The 17,500-nt window shown below is 41.8% G+C and overlaps 1 protein-coding gene across 2 annotated transcripts in view; it reads right to left on the bottom strand.

Annotated features, from left to right (window-relative positions):
* The window catches only part of LOC143121937 (NACHT, LRR and PYD domains-containing protein 3-like), a 203,736-nt gene that overhangs the window by 50,903 nt on the left and 135,333 nt on the right, over positions 1-17,500 (bottom strand). The gene's annotated exons all lie outside the window — the stretch shown is intronic.

The following is a 17,500-nucleotide window of genomic DNA, read 5'->3' as shown; positions in this document are numbered from 1 at the left end:
AACACAGTTCAGTACAACTCTCTCTGCCCCAAAACACACCCAGTATCAATCAACACAGTTCAGTACAACTCTCTCTGCCCCAAAACACACCCATTATCAATCAACACAATTCACTACAACTCTCTCTGCCCCAAAAAACACCCAGTATCAATCAACACACTTCAGTACAACTCTCTCTGTCCCAAAACACACCCAGTATTAATCAACACATTGATACATAATACTGCCGGACAGCATTCAAACCCCTTCCACCTCCCACAGTCTGTTTCACATGAGTTCTCTGCCAGTATAGCAGAAGTAAATATTCTCCCCGTCCCCTTCAGGCCTTGGCAGTAGATAGGTATGCTACCAGGATGGTGAACTTTAAAGCCAGGTGTGTACTGTATGCAGAAATGCTGACCTGCAGCGCTGGCACACACGCCCACCCGTGGGTGGTGATCATATACGTAGCTTCCTCTCTGGGAGAACACAGCCGGTCATTTAATATTTTTGCCGCATGGGTGTTTGTGGTTGTTGTTGTTGTTGGAAGAACATGGCTTTATTCTTAATTCTAAGACTTCATTGCTTCTCTCACACACCCGGCCTGTTGGCTGTGGATAACCCGTTGCTTTTAAAGACAGCAAAAAATGCACATGGTTTAGTGTCTGAGCAATGTTTTCCCTTGAGTTATTTGTTTTTTGTATTAGTTCAGGCTGTGAGAGCCATCCGTGGTTTGTCTGTTTGTTTGTACCTTATATTCTTTTGTTTGTTAATTTTGCCTACTGTTACTCAACTACCCATGCCTATGACACCTAGTGGTGTATTGTGTTGCCTGTACTATTATAGATTATTTCCAAGACAAATTTCTCTTAAGGTAGACAATAGAATGACATGGCAGGTCAAGGAAAGCATCAAGAAAAGCAAAGATTAAGAAATCGTTTTTGACATAGACAACAAGGGTGGAGGTGTTTTTACACTTTTCAGACACTCAAAGTTTGAAAACTATGGATATTGTTTTAGAACCAACAACCTTTCTACATTATCTGGGGGTTTTGTGTGCAAAAAGTGGAATTAATTGTCAAAAAATTAGAAGAAAATGTGAAAATCACTTTTCGGACTAGATAAAATCGCTGGATGGATCATGAAAATTTGAAGACAAAACAAATCTTGTTCCTTAGACTCTATATTAGCAAAATATGCAAAAAAATCAATTTTTACATGAAAATCCAGCGGGACACTATTTTCCAAACACAGCGTACTGTACTATATATGTTTATTGCTCTTAAGATTCCAAAATAAAAGACTATATAAGTGCAAAGTAATGCATTCTTAGTCAGAGGTAGCATTCAATAAAGTTCAGTAGTGCATGTCTAATTGAGTGCCTGTCATTTTAAGACGTTCCTGTGGGAATCCTTGCAATTAACATTAACACAGTTAAAAGGCTGCTGATGTGTGGATGCAATTCGTAACGTAGTTAGTTCAAATAACGGTTCGTACTTCTCCTTTGGACAATCACTTTTGAGTCTTGGAAAACACTTTTCCATTTACATCGGGATTTTGCAAACATTCAGAGTCAATAAAATGAGCCCTGCATGAGTAACGAATACAAGCAGCTGCAAGTAAGCATGCTAAGCTTGACATCCAAACAGTATTCTAACGTTAGCTTTGAGATACTGCTTGATTGCATACTGTAACTTAATTTAGTTTAGTCTCCTCAATGTACTATGTTGTGATAAGACCTTAGCAGAGTTTACTTTAACTTTACTGCAGCAGTTTTGAACAAATTTGCACAGCATGGTCACGATGCTAAGCGGATTTAATAGCAATTTAGCCCACTGTGTTCTATGCAGTGCTTCTATGTGGCAACAACAATCCTTATTTTGCACATATGCAGAGGAGGAGCAGCGGGCTCGTTACGAGAGAGAGCGGGCGGGGCGAGGAAAGGCTGTGTGAGTAAAAAGTGCAGCTCAATGAAATTATTTTATCTTATCTTTAATTTAAATAGTAGACCTACAACATAGAACATCAATGTGTGGTGGCCGGTTTTGATTTCGTGGCGCCCAGCCACAGATTAGTCAACGTATGGAAAACACTGAAGGTGTCAAATTTAAAATATTAAGCAGCACACGTTCATATTTTGCGTCGACGTATTTTTTGCGTCGACGTCATCGATTACGTCGACGCGTTGTCCCAGCCCTAATCAACACACTTCAGAACAACTCTCTCTGTCCCAAAACACACCCAGGGCCCTATTTTAATGGTCTGAAACGGAAGTGTCTTCGCGCAAAACGCAAGTGACTTTGTGGGCGGATCTTGGGCGCTGATGCTATTTTACCGGCGGGATATTGACTGTTGCGCCCGACGCAAATCTAAAATGGGGTGGTCTGAAGTAGCAACATTAATCATGGGTGTGGTTTGGGCGTAACGTGCAATAAACCAATCAGAGCGTCATCTCACATTCCCTTTAACAACAGGCACGCACGCTTGTTCCATAGCTGATTGCTATTATGGTGGTGTATTTGCCAGGCGCAGCCAGGAGCATTCACAGCGCTATAATCACTGTTCAGTTGGGAACAGTTAGCTATTGATTTTTCATCTTGACAAAATGTAATGCAGAATTGTCACAAAGACATACTTTCCGATGTTTTGGGATCACTCTCACTGAATCACGAGGTTATGAATGCATGGTGATATTTTTGCAATGTACAATGTAATCTAACATTACCTCTCTATAGACAATGCATATCTTCTGTCAGTTAATCTCTTCTCTCCCGTTTATGTCATCAACACATCAGTGATTCGTGAAAATGTGTACGCTAGATTTATGCCTATTTTTTCACATGGACACCACACTGATTTCCCTCGAGTGGTAATATTTTTCTTTGAAATTATGTATGGTTTACAGAAATGGGAACATTGTATAGATGAGAGGAGCTAAGTGTGCGTTGCGCAGCACAGGCGGCCAAGCAAGGGCTTCGTTTAAGTTGACCTAACTTTCAACTCTGCACAGCATGGGCGGACTGGCCATCTGGCATACCGGGCATTTTCCCGGTGGGCCGACGCACCTTTTGGGCCGATAGAATAGGCTATATAATTTAATTATTTTGGCCAGCGATCGGCCCAAACAAAGGACAATCAGCGGCCCATTGGTTACATTTCAATATTGACACTGGACTGATCCAATAACAGCTCACGTCAGGCCCCACCCCTCCCATTTTGGCTCAGAGCCAGGATTCTGTGAGGGCATCAAAAGTTAATTGAAGTTGCCTACACGAAATTGCGGCGGGTGCCGGTAGTAGGCCCTAACAATTGTGCAAAATGAACACCAATGTAGAAGCTTCAATACAATTTAGTAGGCTAGCATATGTCAGCAACATGTTGAAGTTCGTTGAGTTTGAACGAGGATATACAGAGCAAGGGACAGTGAGCAGGTGGTGGAGAGTGCGAGCCTGAGGCTACATGATAATAACTCAGTGGTGGAGCAGGTAGGCTGTGACATGCCATGCTGACTATGAAGATTATGATGACTTATTAATTGCGATAATGTAATGATATGGTTGCCTAATGATAACATAGTAAAGCCGTGCTGTGATTATGACAACAAATAGCGCAACTTACATTTTCTAAATGAATGATTTGCAAACCCGGACAGCAAAATAGTGTCAAATCGACGTTAATTGTTGGTCAGATTGATCAGTTTCCGTCAGACGCCCAAAATTCAACATCGATGGCATGAGTGGTGGTTCTATCTTGGGAGGGTTATCATGGTAAAGAAGGGATAAAAGACTGTAGACTGACGGCAACGTAGGTTACAAAACGTCACGTCATGCACAAGCCAACTAAGCTACAGTATATATAACCTATAGGCCTAGGCTACTGTCAGACACTAACAGTAGCCTAGGCTCAGTGGCGTAACAAGCCAATGGTGGGCCCAGGTGCGAGAGCGCTACACGGGCCCCAAACCGACGAACTTTGGCCCAGGATGAATTAGCTCTGATACATGCAATACACATTAAGGGTGACTTCAATTGTTTATGCAAAGGGCCTGAGGCACCGAAGTAGTTTAGTAGTTACAGATTACAATTTCAAATAAAAAACACACGACTACATATCCATTACATGTGAAAACATTAAAAATAATTTTATTAACAGCCTGCAGGCCAGGGTAATCTAATATTACTGCAACATCAACTCGCATGGAATTATGGGAACACTCAATGCGCCTCTTCAACCCTCTGCTGAAACGGCAAGCGTAGATTGCTTGCTTATAAACTCACACTGCGCAGAAACAAAACTTAATGTAGCCTAACTTATTTAACCGTCCAAGAAACCAAATAAAATCATTCATATGCATACAATCCCCAATATGCGTGAATTAGGCCATTAGAAGAAGGCCATCTTACGAGCCTTTCGTTGTGCAAAATCGTCAACGATGTATCCAATATTTAATGCTCTGGCTCTCGTATTTTCAATGGACAGGATAGCTAACCCACGGAGCCTCTCCTGCCCCATGCTGCTCCTTAGGTATAGGTCTTAATAAGTTTGAGTTTGGAAAAAGATCGCTTAGCTGTTGCCACAGTCACAGGCAATGTCAGAAACAACATGAGTACACACTTCCCCGAATGGGGATGTTACACTGTCATAATCTACCACCAGCATTTTGGCAAGTTGAAAAACAGATGACTTCTGTGAAATCTCTGCTTTAAAGCAAGACCTGAATGAGAGGAGTTGTGTTGGGAATGTCGGTGCAATGTCCCTGCTATAATGGTCTGACAAACGTCTTGCCTTTTCAAGCAGTTCATCATCACCTGCGAGTTGAAGGGTCATAGGACGTAAAGACTCAAACACATGACAAGTTTCCCGCATACTTGCAAATCTTTGGGAGAGCTGACTGATTATGATGTCCAGAGTTGCATTAAATACCTGCACTTTGAAGTATCTCTCTGAATCGGTTAAGCGCTCATCTTCCGATTAAACAGCTTCAGGTGATACAAAATGCAGCAGCTAGGATTCAAAAACTAAAAGAACTGACCACATTACTCCAATTCTTAAGTCCTTGCACTGGCTTCCAGTAAGTCACAGAATTGACTTTAAAGCACTATTGCTTGTTTATAAATCAGTAAATGGAGCAGGACCTAAATACTTGTCAGACATGCTTCAGCAGTACACACCTTCTCGTCCTCTCAGGTCCCAGGTGAAGAACCTGCTAGTAAAACCTACAGTTAGAACTAAACATGGTGAAGCAACTTTTAGCTGCTATGCAGCTCAGCTGTGGAACCAACTTTCGGATGACATCAAAAAGGCCCCAACTGTAGCCAGTTTTAAATCTAGACTTAAGACCAAACTGTTCTCAGATGCTTTCTGCTAACTGTTCCGAGTTACAAATTCTGAATCTGCCTTGATAATTATTCTACTTTGTCTTTTATTACTTTTTTTACTACTTTTGCCTTTGTTTTGCTTACTAATTATTCTTTATTTTTAAATGATTTTACCTTGTTTTATGTTTTCTTTTTATTATGATCTTTATTTGTTATTATTGTTTGGTTTTGTTTATGTAAAGCACATTGAATGACCTCTGTGTATGAAATGCACTATATAAATAAACTTGACTTGACTTGACTTGACTTCCGATACATTGTCAAAGTGACGCTTCACTCTCCGTGCTGTAACATTCTAAAGTTCTGAACAAAAAAACAAAAAAAGGAGGCAGGGCGGGGGTAGAGACGGGCCCCGGGAGGTCACGGGCCCTGGTGCGACTGCACTTGCTGCACCTACTATAGTTACGCCACTGCTCAGAGTTCTAGAGCTTTGAGTAGGCTACTGGATTGAGCTGATCTGGTTCAGAAAGCTTCAGTTCGCCATCACTACCAAATCCCCAAGGTAATATGGGCAAAGATTGTAGCTTTTTTGTAGGCGAACTTCAGAGGTCTATTTGAAGCTTCGGACATCACGTGTTTATGCCAATTTGGTACAAGTTAACAGCTGTTTTGACAGCTGCGCGAACATCTTGCGCATGCGCAGATTGTATCGTGCAGGCAGCATAGTAGGCTACTAACTCAAGCTTCAACACACTGTCGAAACAGTTTGCTTCACTGGAGGGATACAAGCTTCGATGCCTCATATCAGTGTCGAACGTCCTATAACTAACACATGTCTTTAAGTTTGACGTCAACAGGAAGACGTGGTGATTTTAATCTTGGGGCATAGCCTAGTCCCGTAGCCTACTGGGAAACGAAAGCAGATAGAACAGACGAACTAAACTCCACAAGTAGGCTACAACGACAACGGAGGGCGGAAAAAGCGTGACCAAGACCACCGTGGTTCTCCTTTGAAAAGTAAGTTGTTTCCCTGATTTGTTGCCTATGGGCTCTGTGACTGTCTATAGGTCTATTCTTTGGTCGCCGCTAGTTAGCGATTAACAACTCACATTGACTTCCATTCAACACATCAAAACAATACTTCAGGTAGCCTACAGTAGGCTACAGGGCAAACGTTTGCACACCTTCTCATTCAATGCGTTTCCTTTATTTTCATGACTATTTACATTGTAGATTCATCAAAACTATGAACACGTGGAATTAGATACAACAAAGTGTGAAATAACTGAAAACTATTCTAGTTTCTTCAAAGTTGATGTTTTTTTTTTAAATTAATACCATATTCAGCGAGGCATAACTTGACAAATATTCATCTGTGGGCCAAATAACTTTGCATTCATTCATTCAGTTTTGATCCGTGAGAATCTACAATGAGGTCATGAAAATAAAGAAAACGCATTGAAATGAAAAGGTGTGTCCAAACCATTGGCCTGTAGCCTATATGCTATAAATTAGATATAGTCACCTACAAATGAAACAGAGGGTGCTTGTTTTATTCAGCAGGTCTTGCATAGAAGCCATAATAAGGCCATATCTGTGTATTATTTGAAATTTTAGGCTATGGTATGTTTATTTTTCTTCACACAGGATGTTAGTGTGCCGTGGGACATTTTAAGTGTCAAAAGTGTGCCATGGCACAATAAAGGTTGAAAAACACTGCTCTAACGCCACTGCTTTATGGCAGCAGCCATTTAACGTTGATAATAAACTACATTTTGTAGGAACAGAAATTTGTCTAGGGATTGTTTCAGAAATGAAGTCTCAGTCAGCCAGGAGTGAAGTCAGAAATCTCAGAGAGCTTTATTCACGAATCCGGAGACTTACGTCGTGTTGCCAACAGACGCAGTCTGTTACAAACAAGGAAACACTTTGTATACCCTACTGACAGTTCAGACAAGACACGACATCTCCATTAATGGTACGCAAACGTGTTTACGACAGTTACCACAGAGTCATCCATATCTTTAAGGCTGTATCCCATAACAACCAAGGCCCACGGAATCCAGTCAAGCTTGACCCCAAAGCAGTAAATAAGGTCTTAGAGGCGCCAGCTCGTCGAACTGGGCCTACCAGCCTCCTTGGAGGACACACATACAGTATGGCACACACACACACACACAGCACACATACACCCAGCATGAAACACACACACACACAGCACTCAGCATGGAGCACACACACACACAGCATGGGTGTGCAAACACCTTGAACATGGCATTCCACAGTTGTTACCTCATAAATCTCTCCTTCACTTTCTGCTTACAGCAGCGACTCTTTCTTTACCATTTGCACAGACCATACCAAAAGAGTACACTTATATGGGAGACACCTTTAAGGCCACAATTTCTTACTACAATTTTGGTACGAAATTTACTGTCTACAAATATCATTGCTCAGGCTGGTGACATGGACTACTAGCTTTCTTTCAGGAAATAAATCAATAAAAATACCTTTTGCTCATTCTAATTGCTGCAGTATAGCTGCCAATGGTAGGCTGCTAGTTAGGCTTACAGGTCTCATGTAGAGATTGTGGTGCTACAGGATCCATTTTTTCTGACCTAATGAATCTTCAAATATTCAAAGTGTTATTAACCATTTACAATATTTACAATACCATTCAACGTCTTTCTCTGGAACTGGAGTCATTCCAAGGCAAGATGCATGAAACCATCTGTTGCATTTACCACATTCAATCTGTAGAAACTATAAACCAAGTCACATTAACTCCAGTGCTTTTTCCTACATTGATATTGTATCACTGAAGTTGTGATACTTACCCAAACAATATCTTTCTGTCTGCATTGAGAGCAGACATTTGGGACTCTGAAAATGATTTCACAATATAAAAAAGAGCAGAAACTAACGTGACAGGACTGTACAATGTACAACTGATGATGCATTTAAATGGATAATTACACATGCTATCTGTTCACAAAGTTGAGAGTCAATACTGAGTGGCTTCGGAATATTAACAGCCTGTAGACATCATGATTATTGAAATGGAAGAATCTGACACATGAAGGAGCATGAATCTGACACATGATGGATCATGAATCTGACACATTAAGGGTCATGGATCTGACACATGAAGGATCATGAATCTGACACATGAAGGGTCATGGGGGTAGAACCACATTTGAGTTTGTTTGAGATGGAAGAATCTGACACATGAAGGGTCATGGGGGTAGAACCACATTTGAGTTGGTTTGAGGTGGTTTGCTGCGCCTCCATGACAAACACTCCACAGCTAGTTCCATCTGTCTGTGTTGTGTGAGAAATGACGACAGGTTTCCATGCCAAGGCCATCCAGTCCTTTCGTCTGAAAGTATTGTAAATCAGCTATGGCCATTTACCCAGGTGGAGCTCATGTGTGGGTCATTTACCCAGGTGGAGCTCATGTGTGGTATTGTAAATCAGCTATGGTCATTTACCCAGGTGGAGCTCATGTGTGGGTCATTTACCCAGGTGAATCTCATGTGCGGGTCATTTACCCAGGTGGATCTCATGTGTGGGTCATTTATCCAGGTGGAGCTCATGTGTGGGTCATTTACCCAGGTGAATCTCATGTGTGGGTCATTTACCCAGGTGGAGCTCATGTGTGGTATTGTAAATCAGCTATGGCCATTTACCCAGGTGGAGCTCATGTGTGGTATTGTAAATCAGCTATGGCCATTTACCCAGGTGGAGCTCATGTGCGGGTAATTTACCCAGGTGGAGCTCATGTGTGGTATTGTAAAGGTTATGAATGCATGGTGATATTTTTGCAATGTACAATGTAATCTAACATGCTCTCCTGTGCTGCCGCTGGGGCAATTCAACATCACGTCTCCTTAAGTCCTCTAATATTTCCTAAATTATGTCATCAACACATCCGTGATTCGTGAAATCTGTACGCTAGATGTATGTCTATTTTTTCACATCTTAATGGACACCACACTGATTTCCCTCGAGTGGTAATATTTTTCTTTGAAATTGTATGGTTTACAGAAATGGGAACTGCGATGTAGATTAGAGGAGCGAAGTGTGCGTTGCGCAGCACAGGCGGCCAAGCAAGGGCTCCTTACCCTCAGGCAACTCAACAAGAGAAACAGTTTCCAAGTTGACCTAACTTTCAACTCTGCACAGTATCCCATTAACTGCATGACAGTAGGCTATTTAAAATATGTTCTGTTAAGTAGAGTTTGTAAACACGTTATCATCAACTTAATGCACGCACAACATTTGTTTGAGCAGGAGAGAATAACAATGAATGGATGCAGCAACTACAGAAGTTGTAGCCATACTTGCTGCTTTCTTGTACTATCTATGGTTGCTGGTTAACAGCACATAAAAGCTGATTTAAGCTAATTCACTAACTCAAGACTTCAAGGCATGGATATAAAACGTTTTTTGAAAATAACGAAAGGATGGAGGGAACATAACAAAGCTTGGAGTTATTTCAGATGGGCTACAACAAGGTAGGCAAAATTATGGTGCTTAAAACCTTAGCGCAGAATAATGCTTAGGCTGATGTTAAAGCGCACGCGATGTTTAAAGCCATACACAACGGTAAATTGGAACAAAACTGAAGGTAACTTTAGCCTTTATAGGTCTGTATGAAGTTGTCCAAATTAATAGGTCATAATTAGGTGTTGTTGTTCTAAAGATGTTGCATGTAGATGTTGTACTATATAGGCTACTAAATGTTTAGGTCACCAATGCACGAACGGACAAATATTATCAAGGCTTTGAATGTTTCCGTCTGTGCACGGGGGTGTCTGTAGATTGGTGTGGAACGCATTCATTCATGCAGGCCTGTGGTCATGCATGCGCCCTTAAAATAGCATCTGTATTTGCGCCACAGACTTTAGACCAGGGAGTTCCTGGTCTGTGGCGGAATTGTTTTCTGAAACTGCAAAATATCAACAGTGAACGTTTGCGCCGGAACACGCCCCGTCTTTTCGCTGAACCGCCCCCGTGGGCGCAATCGAATTCCCTAATTTACAGGCACGTACCTGTGGAGGGAAAATTCCAATATGCGCTCACTGCAAAATAGGAAAGACAAATGACAATTTGTCAATGATGAGAGAGAGAGACTTTGCAAAACTTGCATTTTGCAGAATGCTTCTTTCTTGCCCCTGGACTGCAAATTTCTTTATGGTCCGTGAATGCAAATTTAATGATGGCGGAATTCGCTGACATTATTATTACTAGGTCTGACTGAGACTGACAGCTACGACGTAAACCTAACGTTTCGCGCTGGCTACACTTGCGTCTTTTGATTGGATGAGCGCCAGTTTCTTAATCACAACAAAATACATGTATGTCATTGATTGGTTGCATTTGAAAGGTTGCATTTGAAGGGCGTGAAAGGCGAAATAATTTAATGTTGCATTATCGAATGTTATGTTTTGTATCATGGACATATTTGTTGCAAATCTCCCGACCACTATGTCGACCCGAGACCGCAAGACCAAGACAATGAGACCAAGACAAGACCGAGGGATCCGAGACCAAGACAAGACCAAGACCAAAGACGGTCGAGACTGTGACAAGACCGAGACCACGTAAAAGTGGTCTCGAGACCGGTCTCGAGACATCCAACTCTAAGAGGTATTGTCAATAATTAATCACTAGACCGGTCAGACACACACACATGCACGCACACACACACACCTTACCTTAATGTGTAGTAAAAACACACACACACACACACCACACACACACGCACACACACACCTCTTACCTTACTGAGTAGTAAAAAAAAAAAACACACACACACACACACACACGCATACACACAGCCCTTACCTTGTTGTACAGTCAATCACACACACACACACACACACACACACACACACACACACACATACATGTATGACATTCTATAGCATGAAGACTAGAGTCAAGATCTTACTGTCCAGTAGAAGAGTCTCCTCCTGTAAAGGTGATTGGTTCACCCATGGACTGATCACTCTTCATGGACACACGGGTGGGTGTAGGGGAGGGAGGCCTCCTGTTAGAGCTGGTGCCCCCCATCCTAGAGAAGAAGAGGAGAACTTCCATCAGGAGAACATTCCTGTCCTTATTCACACATACACACACACACACACACACACACACATGTGTGGACCACAGAGATCACCACTCCTGACCATTTAAGAAGTGATGTGTGGGCCACAGAGATCACCACTCCTGACCATTTAAGTGATGTGTGGACCACGGAGATCACCACTCCTGACCATTTAAGAAGTGATGTGTGGAACGTTTTTGGATTTCCATCAGAAAACGGAAAAATAACAAGTAGCCTAATGATGTCATAATTTGTAGAATATGAAGGCTAAGGCCCAAATGAAATATCACTCCACAGCGAGCAGCCTGAGTGCACATCTGATAACGCTGCACCCTGACAAGCTAGGTAGCTAAACAGTCCGAGGGCGAGAAACCGCGCAGCTAAAGCAAGAATGAGCCTGAGTGCACATCTGATAACGCTGCACCCTGACAAGCTAGGTAGCTAAACAGTCCGAGGGTGAGAAACCGCAGCTAAAGCAGGTAAGAATGAGCCTACCGGGGTTTTGCCTCCCTCCTCTATGTCCAGTGCTTTTGACACTTCTAAAAAAAGAAAGTAAACTTTTCCTCAATCAGGAAATACGTAACACTTTACTTGGTGGGTGAGTTCATAACACATTCATAGCAGCTGTCATAAACTGCACATAAAGCATTCATGACTGTTTCATGAGACATGACTCAATATTCATACCAAACCTTTCATGAATGTGGAAGACAGAACGACGACGTGTCAAAATAAAAGTCCAACAATAGCAAAGCAGCATTGTTTTAAATTTGCCTCCAATATTTCATAAAGGATACCATTAATTTAATTTTTCCAGCCTTTGTAAATATTTCATGAATATCTTATGAAGTCTACATCAAATGTCACTTTACTATACAAGTTGTGAAGTAGGCTATTCCTAATCACTGAGTTTAACACAGGTAAACTAACCTACATTCAGCTGGTCTGTAATTTTGTAACTTGGAATGGTTGGACATTCCCAGTAGCAAAAGATGAGAAATCATCTGCAAAGGTTACATCATAAAACAAATACATTTTTATGAAACAAAAATTATTTGCTTGACTATGTTCTGTCTTTTTGGCACTGAAGTAGCCCATTGACTTAGATGTGACGTGATCAGGTAAGAGGTTTGGAACAAAAACAGCAATGGTGCTTTGCGATTGTTGGACTTTTATTTTGACAAGTTGTCGATGTTCTGTCTTCCATATTCTTGAAAGGTTTTGTATGAATATTGAGTCATGTCTCATGAAACAGTCATGAATGCTTTATGTGCAGTTTATGACAGCTGCTATGAATGTGTTATGAACTCACCCGTCAAGTAAAGTGTTACCGAAAAGAATTGCTAATTTGGCATCATCAAACATAGAGGCATGCAATTAAGTGGTCGTGGTATGAGTATGTGTGTACGTGTGTTAAACACAGTGGTGTCGTTAGGCCTGGGCGTTTGGGGCTATAGCCCCGTATGTGTTTGGAATAGCCCCGGATCTATCACTGCCTGGATTAAAAAAATAATTACAGGAAACAGAAAGATAAGAATATGTGAAGCATAAGACTAATAAATTGTTCCCCGAACCTCTTTCTGAAAAAAGTGAGGTGAGTGCCGTTGTGAGGTGAAAAAAGTAAAAGTGAGATGAGTGCCGTTGCTCTCTGGCACCGACCCTGCAAATCAGTAACCTGACCCTCGCCAGATGAATTTCGCTCCGCCTAGCTCCACTCATCCATCTGGAACCGATCCATTGGAGTGGTGCTTCAGAAGGCTGGGCCTAATCAAAAAATGCTTGCATATGATTGAATAAGCCACTTGTCCGTCATCTATTGACGTGCTACTTCAACCACTCACATCGAAGCCAACCTGTGATGCTGATAACAGTCTCACGGTCGCTTCTCCACTACGTCACATCTATGAAACTCCCGCCCTGCGTCCTGATTGGCTGAACCATAAAATCGGTTGCAGAAATCACTCTCAATGGAAGAGGTCCCAGATGGATGTGAGTGAAGCTAGGCGGAGCTAAGCGGAACGAAATTCATCTGGCGGGGGTCAGGTTAGCAAATCAGGCAGATTGGAGGAAAATCAATGCAACAAGATTTATGAGGTTTGCTAAATTGGCACCACAACCTCTGTTTATTTTCAGCAGTTGTAAATAAAAACATTGTAAACATTGTAAATAAAACATAAAAAATTACTTAAAACATGTTATATAATCTTTTTACGGTTTTCACTCATTCCTGCTGCACTGTCATTTTTTTATTTAGTATTTTGCAATGAGTGAAACAGCGCCCCCATAAATGGCATGTATGGTATGTGGTGAAACACGGTATTACACTTCCGTTGTCTCCAAGTGGCACCCAGCCAGAGTGATGAGGACTAAAGCCAGAGACTTTCTAATGTAGAGACACAGCACTCAAAAAATACTCCATAGAAATGCATGGGGCTAGTTTGTCACGCCAATATGGCCGTTGTCTACACATATCCCACCCCTTCCTCGGCAAAACGTCGACATGTGAATACATTGAGCCAATCATGTGGTGTGATGTGAATACATTGAGCCAATCATGTGGTGTGTTGGGAAGACATCGTGCCAATCATGTGTTGTGATCTCGCCGCTGGAGCAAGATTGGTGTCGTGAAGCCCTGCGCACGCGCAGTTCGACCCAAAGACTGTGCCCGATGAGTGCCCATAAAACGTTGGTATATGGCCGCCGAGTGGAGGGACTTGCCTAAAAGGACTTTGCTAAAGCAACGTGAAAATAAAAAGATGGCCAACCAACCAAATCATGTATAGTCACGATCACTGACTACGACTTCAAATTAAATCTGACGGCAGACCAAAATTCAAACTGGTTTGCATTGCGAAGGTAGAAGCTTTTAGGAGTTGCAAGGGAGGGAGGGAGAGAGCCCGTGTGTGTTGCTGTTATGAGTGGCAGTAGTCCAGGATGCGTTGTTAGGCTACATTGCCGTGACAATACGCGTTTCATACAATAGGCTACTACATAACATAACATATTCTTATGCTCCGTAACTGTAAGCCTACGTGGTGGTCGATTAGCCTATTGTGTTATGTGGAGGACGTAGCCTACAGTGTGTGAGGAAGGGAGGGGAAGAGAGACAGCGCGTTTGCTGTCACAATTGTCCCTAGTCCAGTGTAGGCTACTTCACATTTCCTGAAGGCTACAGTAGACTATGTGCCGCTATGCATTGCGAAAAATAAACATCAGGTGTTATTGTTTTGTTTTATTGTTCGTGACACTTGGCTTCCTCCGAAATGTTCCCTACGCCTCGCCAATGGCGTCACCCGGGCAAAGTTGCGAAATGGTAGCCTACTGCATTTGCTTTCAAGTGATTAATTATTGCGGTCTCCAACACGACTGCTTAGACGGCCCGCGACTGTTTTTTAGCCTATGTGATGATTTTCCTGAATTCAAACATTCACAATGACGGCTATGTTAAATCCTAAATTGCTATGCGGCCTAATGTTGCCTCCATGTTAACTGTAGCGCGATCCTTCTGAAACGAAGCTTCAAGCTTGACTTGACGTTATCGATTTCGTACAGGACCTACATAGACATTTTCAAATATTCACATTAAAATGACTCATTATGATATATATCTCTTACCCTCGTTTCTTCTTTTTGAAATAGCCCTCTTCCGAATGCACAAAATGGCGCGTCTGTTCCAACAAAAAAAGGTTTCGGCAGAGAATGTTTAATCTTTCGGTTTCGATACTGACATGTGACGCTCAAAACTGACGTCTTGAATCAGTGTCGAGCTTTGCAATTTGCAAACGTATTGCAATACCGCCACCTTCCGGGCTGAGGTGTAATCTAATGGGATGCTACTATATATCCAGTTTTTAACGCAGAAGAAAAGCCAGCAGACTAAAGTCTGGCTATAGAATGAGGGCTTTCCCAGTGTTTATGAATGACTTGACTAATGAATAGTGTTGCATCATCAGCTCCTCTAGCAGTACGATAGGCCAACTGGACTGAGTCCATCTTTGAGTCCAGTGTCCCCATGATGTGCTTTTGAATGACCCTCTCCATTGCCTTCATCACAAGGGAAGTGAGGGCTATTGGTCTCAGGTGCTTCAGGACATTGATGGTGTTTTTCTTTGCTATGGGCACCACTGGAGAATATGTCCACATCTGTGGGACCCTGCCACTGTCCAGAGAGCTTTGGAACAGGAGCTGGAACACATCTGCTAGCTGCTCCGCACAGTCCTTGAGGACACACCAGTCAAATATAGAGATGCTATGCTATTTTGTCACTCAAACGATCAATAACATGTATGCAGTGAAACATTTGAACAATTATTTAATGACAACTTCAACTTTTCAACTTGAAAAGATTTTCTGTATAGTAGCCTGTATTCTGTGGAGAACACACACACACAAACACACACACACACACACACACACACACACACACACACACACACACACACACACACACACACACACTTGTAACAACAGTGTCCATATAGTTATATAAGGGAGCAATAAAAAATATAATAAAGACGTATTGTACAACAGATCCTGACATTCACACAGTGTCCACCCCAGTCCAGTCCACATGTCCATATGGTTTCATACATGACAAAACAATACCAAATAGATACAACAGATCCTGACATTCACACAATGTCCACCCCAGTCCAGTCCACATGTCCATATGGTTTCATACATGACAAAACAATACCAAATAGATACAACAGATCCTGACATTCACACAATGTCCACCCCAGTCCAGTCCACATGTCCATATGGTTTCATACATGACAAAACAATACCAAATAGATACAACAGATCCTGACATTCACACAATGTCCACCCCAGTCCAGTCCACATGTCCATATGGTTTCATACATGACAAAACAATACCAAATAGATACAACAGATCCTGACATTCACACAATGTCCACCCCAGTCCAGTCCACATGTCCATATGGTTTCATACATGACAAAACAATACCAAATAGATACAACAGATCCTGACATTCACACAATGTCCACCCCAGTCCAGTCCACATGTCCATATGGTTTCATACATGACAAAACAATACCAAATAGATACAACAGATCCTGACATTCACACAATGTCCACCCCAGTCCAGTCCACATGTCCATATGGTTTTTATACATGACAAAACAATACCAAATAGATACAACAGATCCTGACATTCACACAATGTCCACCCCAGTCCAGTCCACATGTCCATATGGTTTTTATACATGACAAAACAATACCAAATAGATACAACAGATCCTGACATTCACACAATGTCCACCCCAGTCCAGTCCACATGTCCATATGGTTTTTATACATGACAAAACAATACCAAATAGATACAACAGATCCTGACATTCACACAATGTCCACCCCAGTCCAGTCCACATGTCCATATGGTTTCATACATGACAAAACAATACCAAATAGATACAACAGATCCTGACATTCACACAGTGTCCACCCCAGTCCAGTCCACATGTCCATATGGTTTCATACATGACAAAACAATACCAAATAGATACAACAGATCCTGACATTCACACAATGTCCACCCCAGTCCAGTCCACATGTCCATATGGTTTCATACATGACAAAACAATACCAAATAGATACAACAGATCCTGACATTCACACAATGTCCACCCCAGTCCAGTCCACATGTCCATATGGTTTCATACATGACAAAACAATACCAAATAGATACAACAGATCCTGACATTCACACAATGTCCACCCCAGTCCAGTCCACATGTCCATATGGTTTCATACATGACAAAACAATACCAAATAGATACAACAGATCCTGACATTCACACAATGTCCACCCCAGTCCAGTCCACATGTCCATATGGTTTCATACATGACAAAACAATACCAAATAGATACAACAGATCCTGACATTCACACAATGTCCACCCCAGTCCAGTCCACATGTCCATATGGTTTCATACATGACAAAACAATACCAAATAGATACAACAGATCCTGACATTCACACAATGTCCACCCCAGTCCAGTCCACATGTCCATATGGTTTTTATACATGACAAAACAATACCAAATAGATACAACAGATCCTGACAT

This window comes from Alosa pseudoharengus, unplaced genomic scaffold, assembly GCF_046254945.1.
Source record: "Alosa pseudoharengus isolate Yale_2024_CS ecotype anadromous, Long Island Sound unplaced genomic scaffold, YU_APseudo_1.1 YU_APseudo_1.1_scf_1, whole genome shotgun sequence".
Lineage (NCBI taxonomy): Eukaryota > Metazoa > Chordata > Actinopteri > Clupeiformes > Clupeidae > Alosa > Alosa pseudoharengus.
Note: the sequence above shows the minus strand (reverse complement) of the source record. Positions and strands in the feature narration are given on the sequence as shown.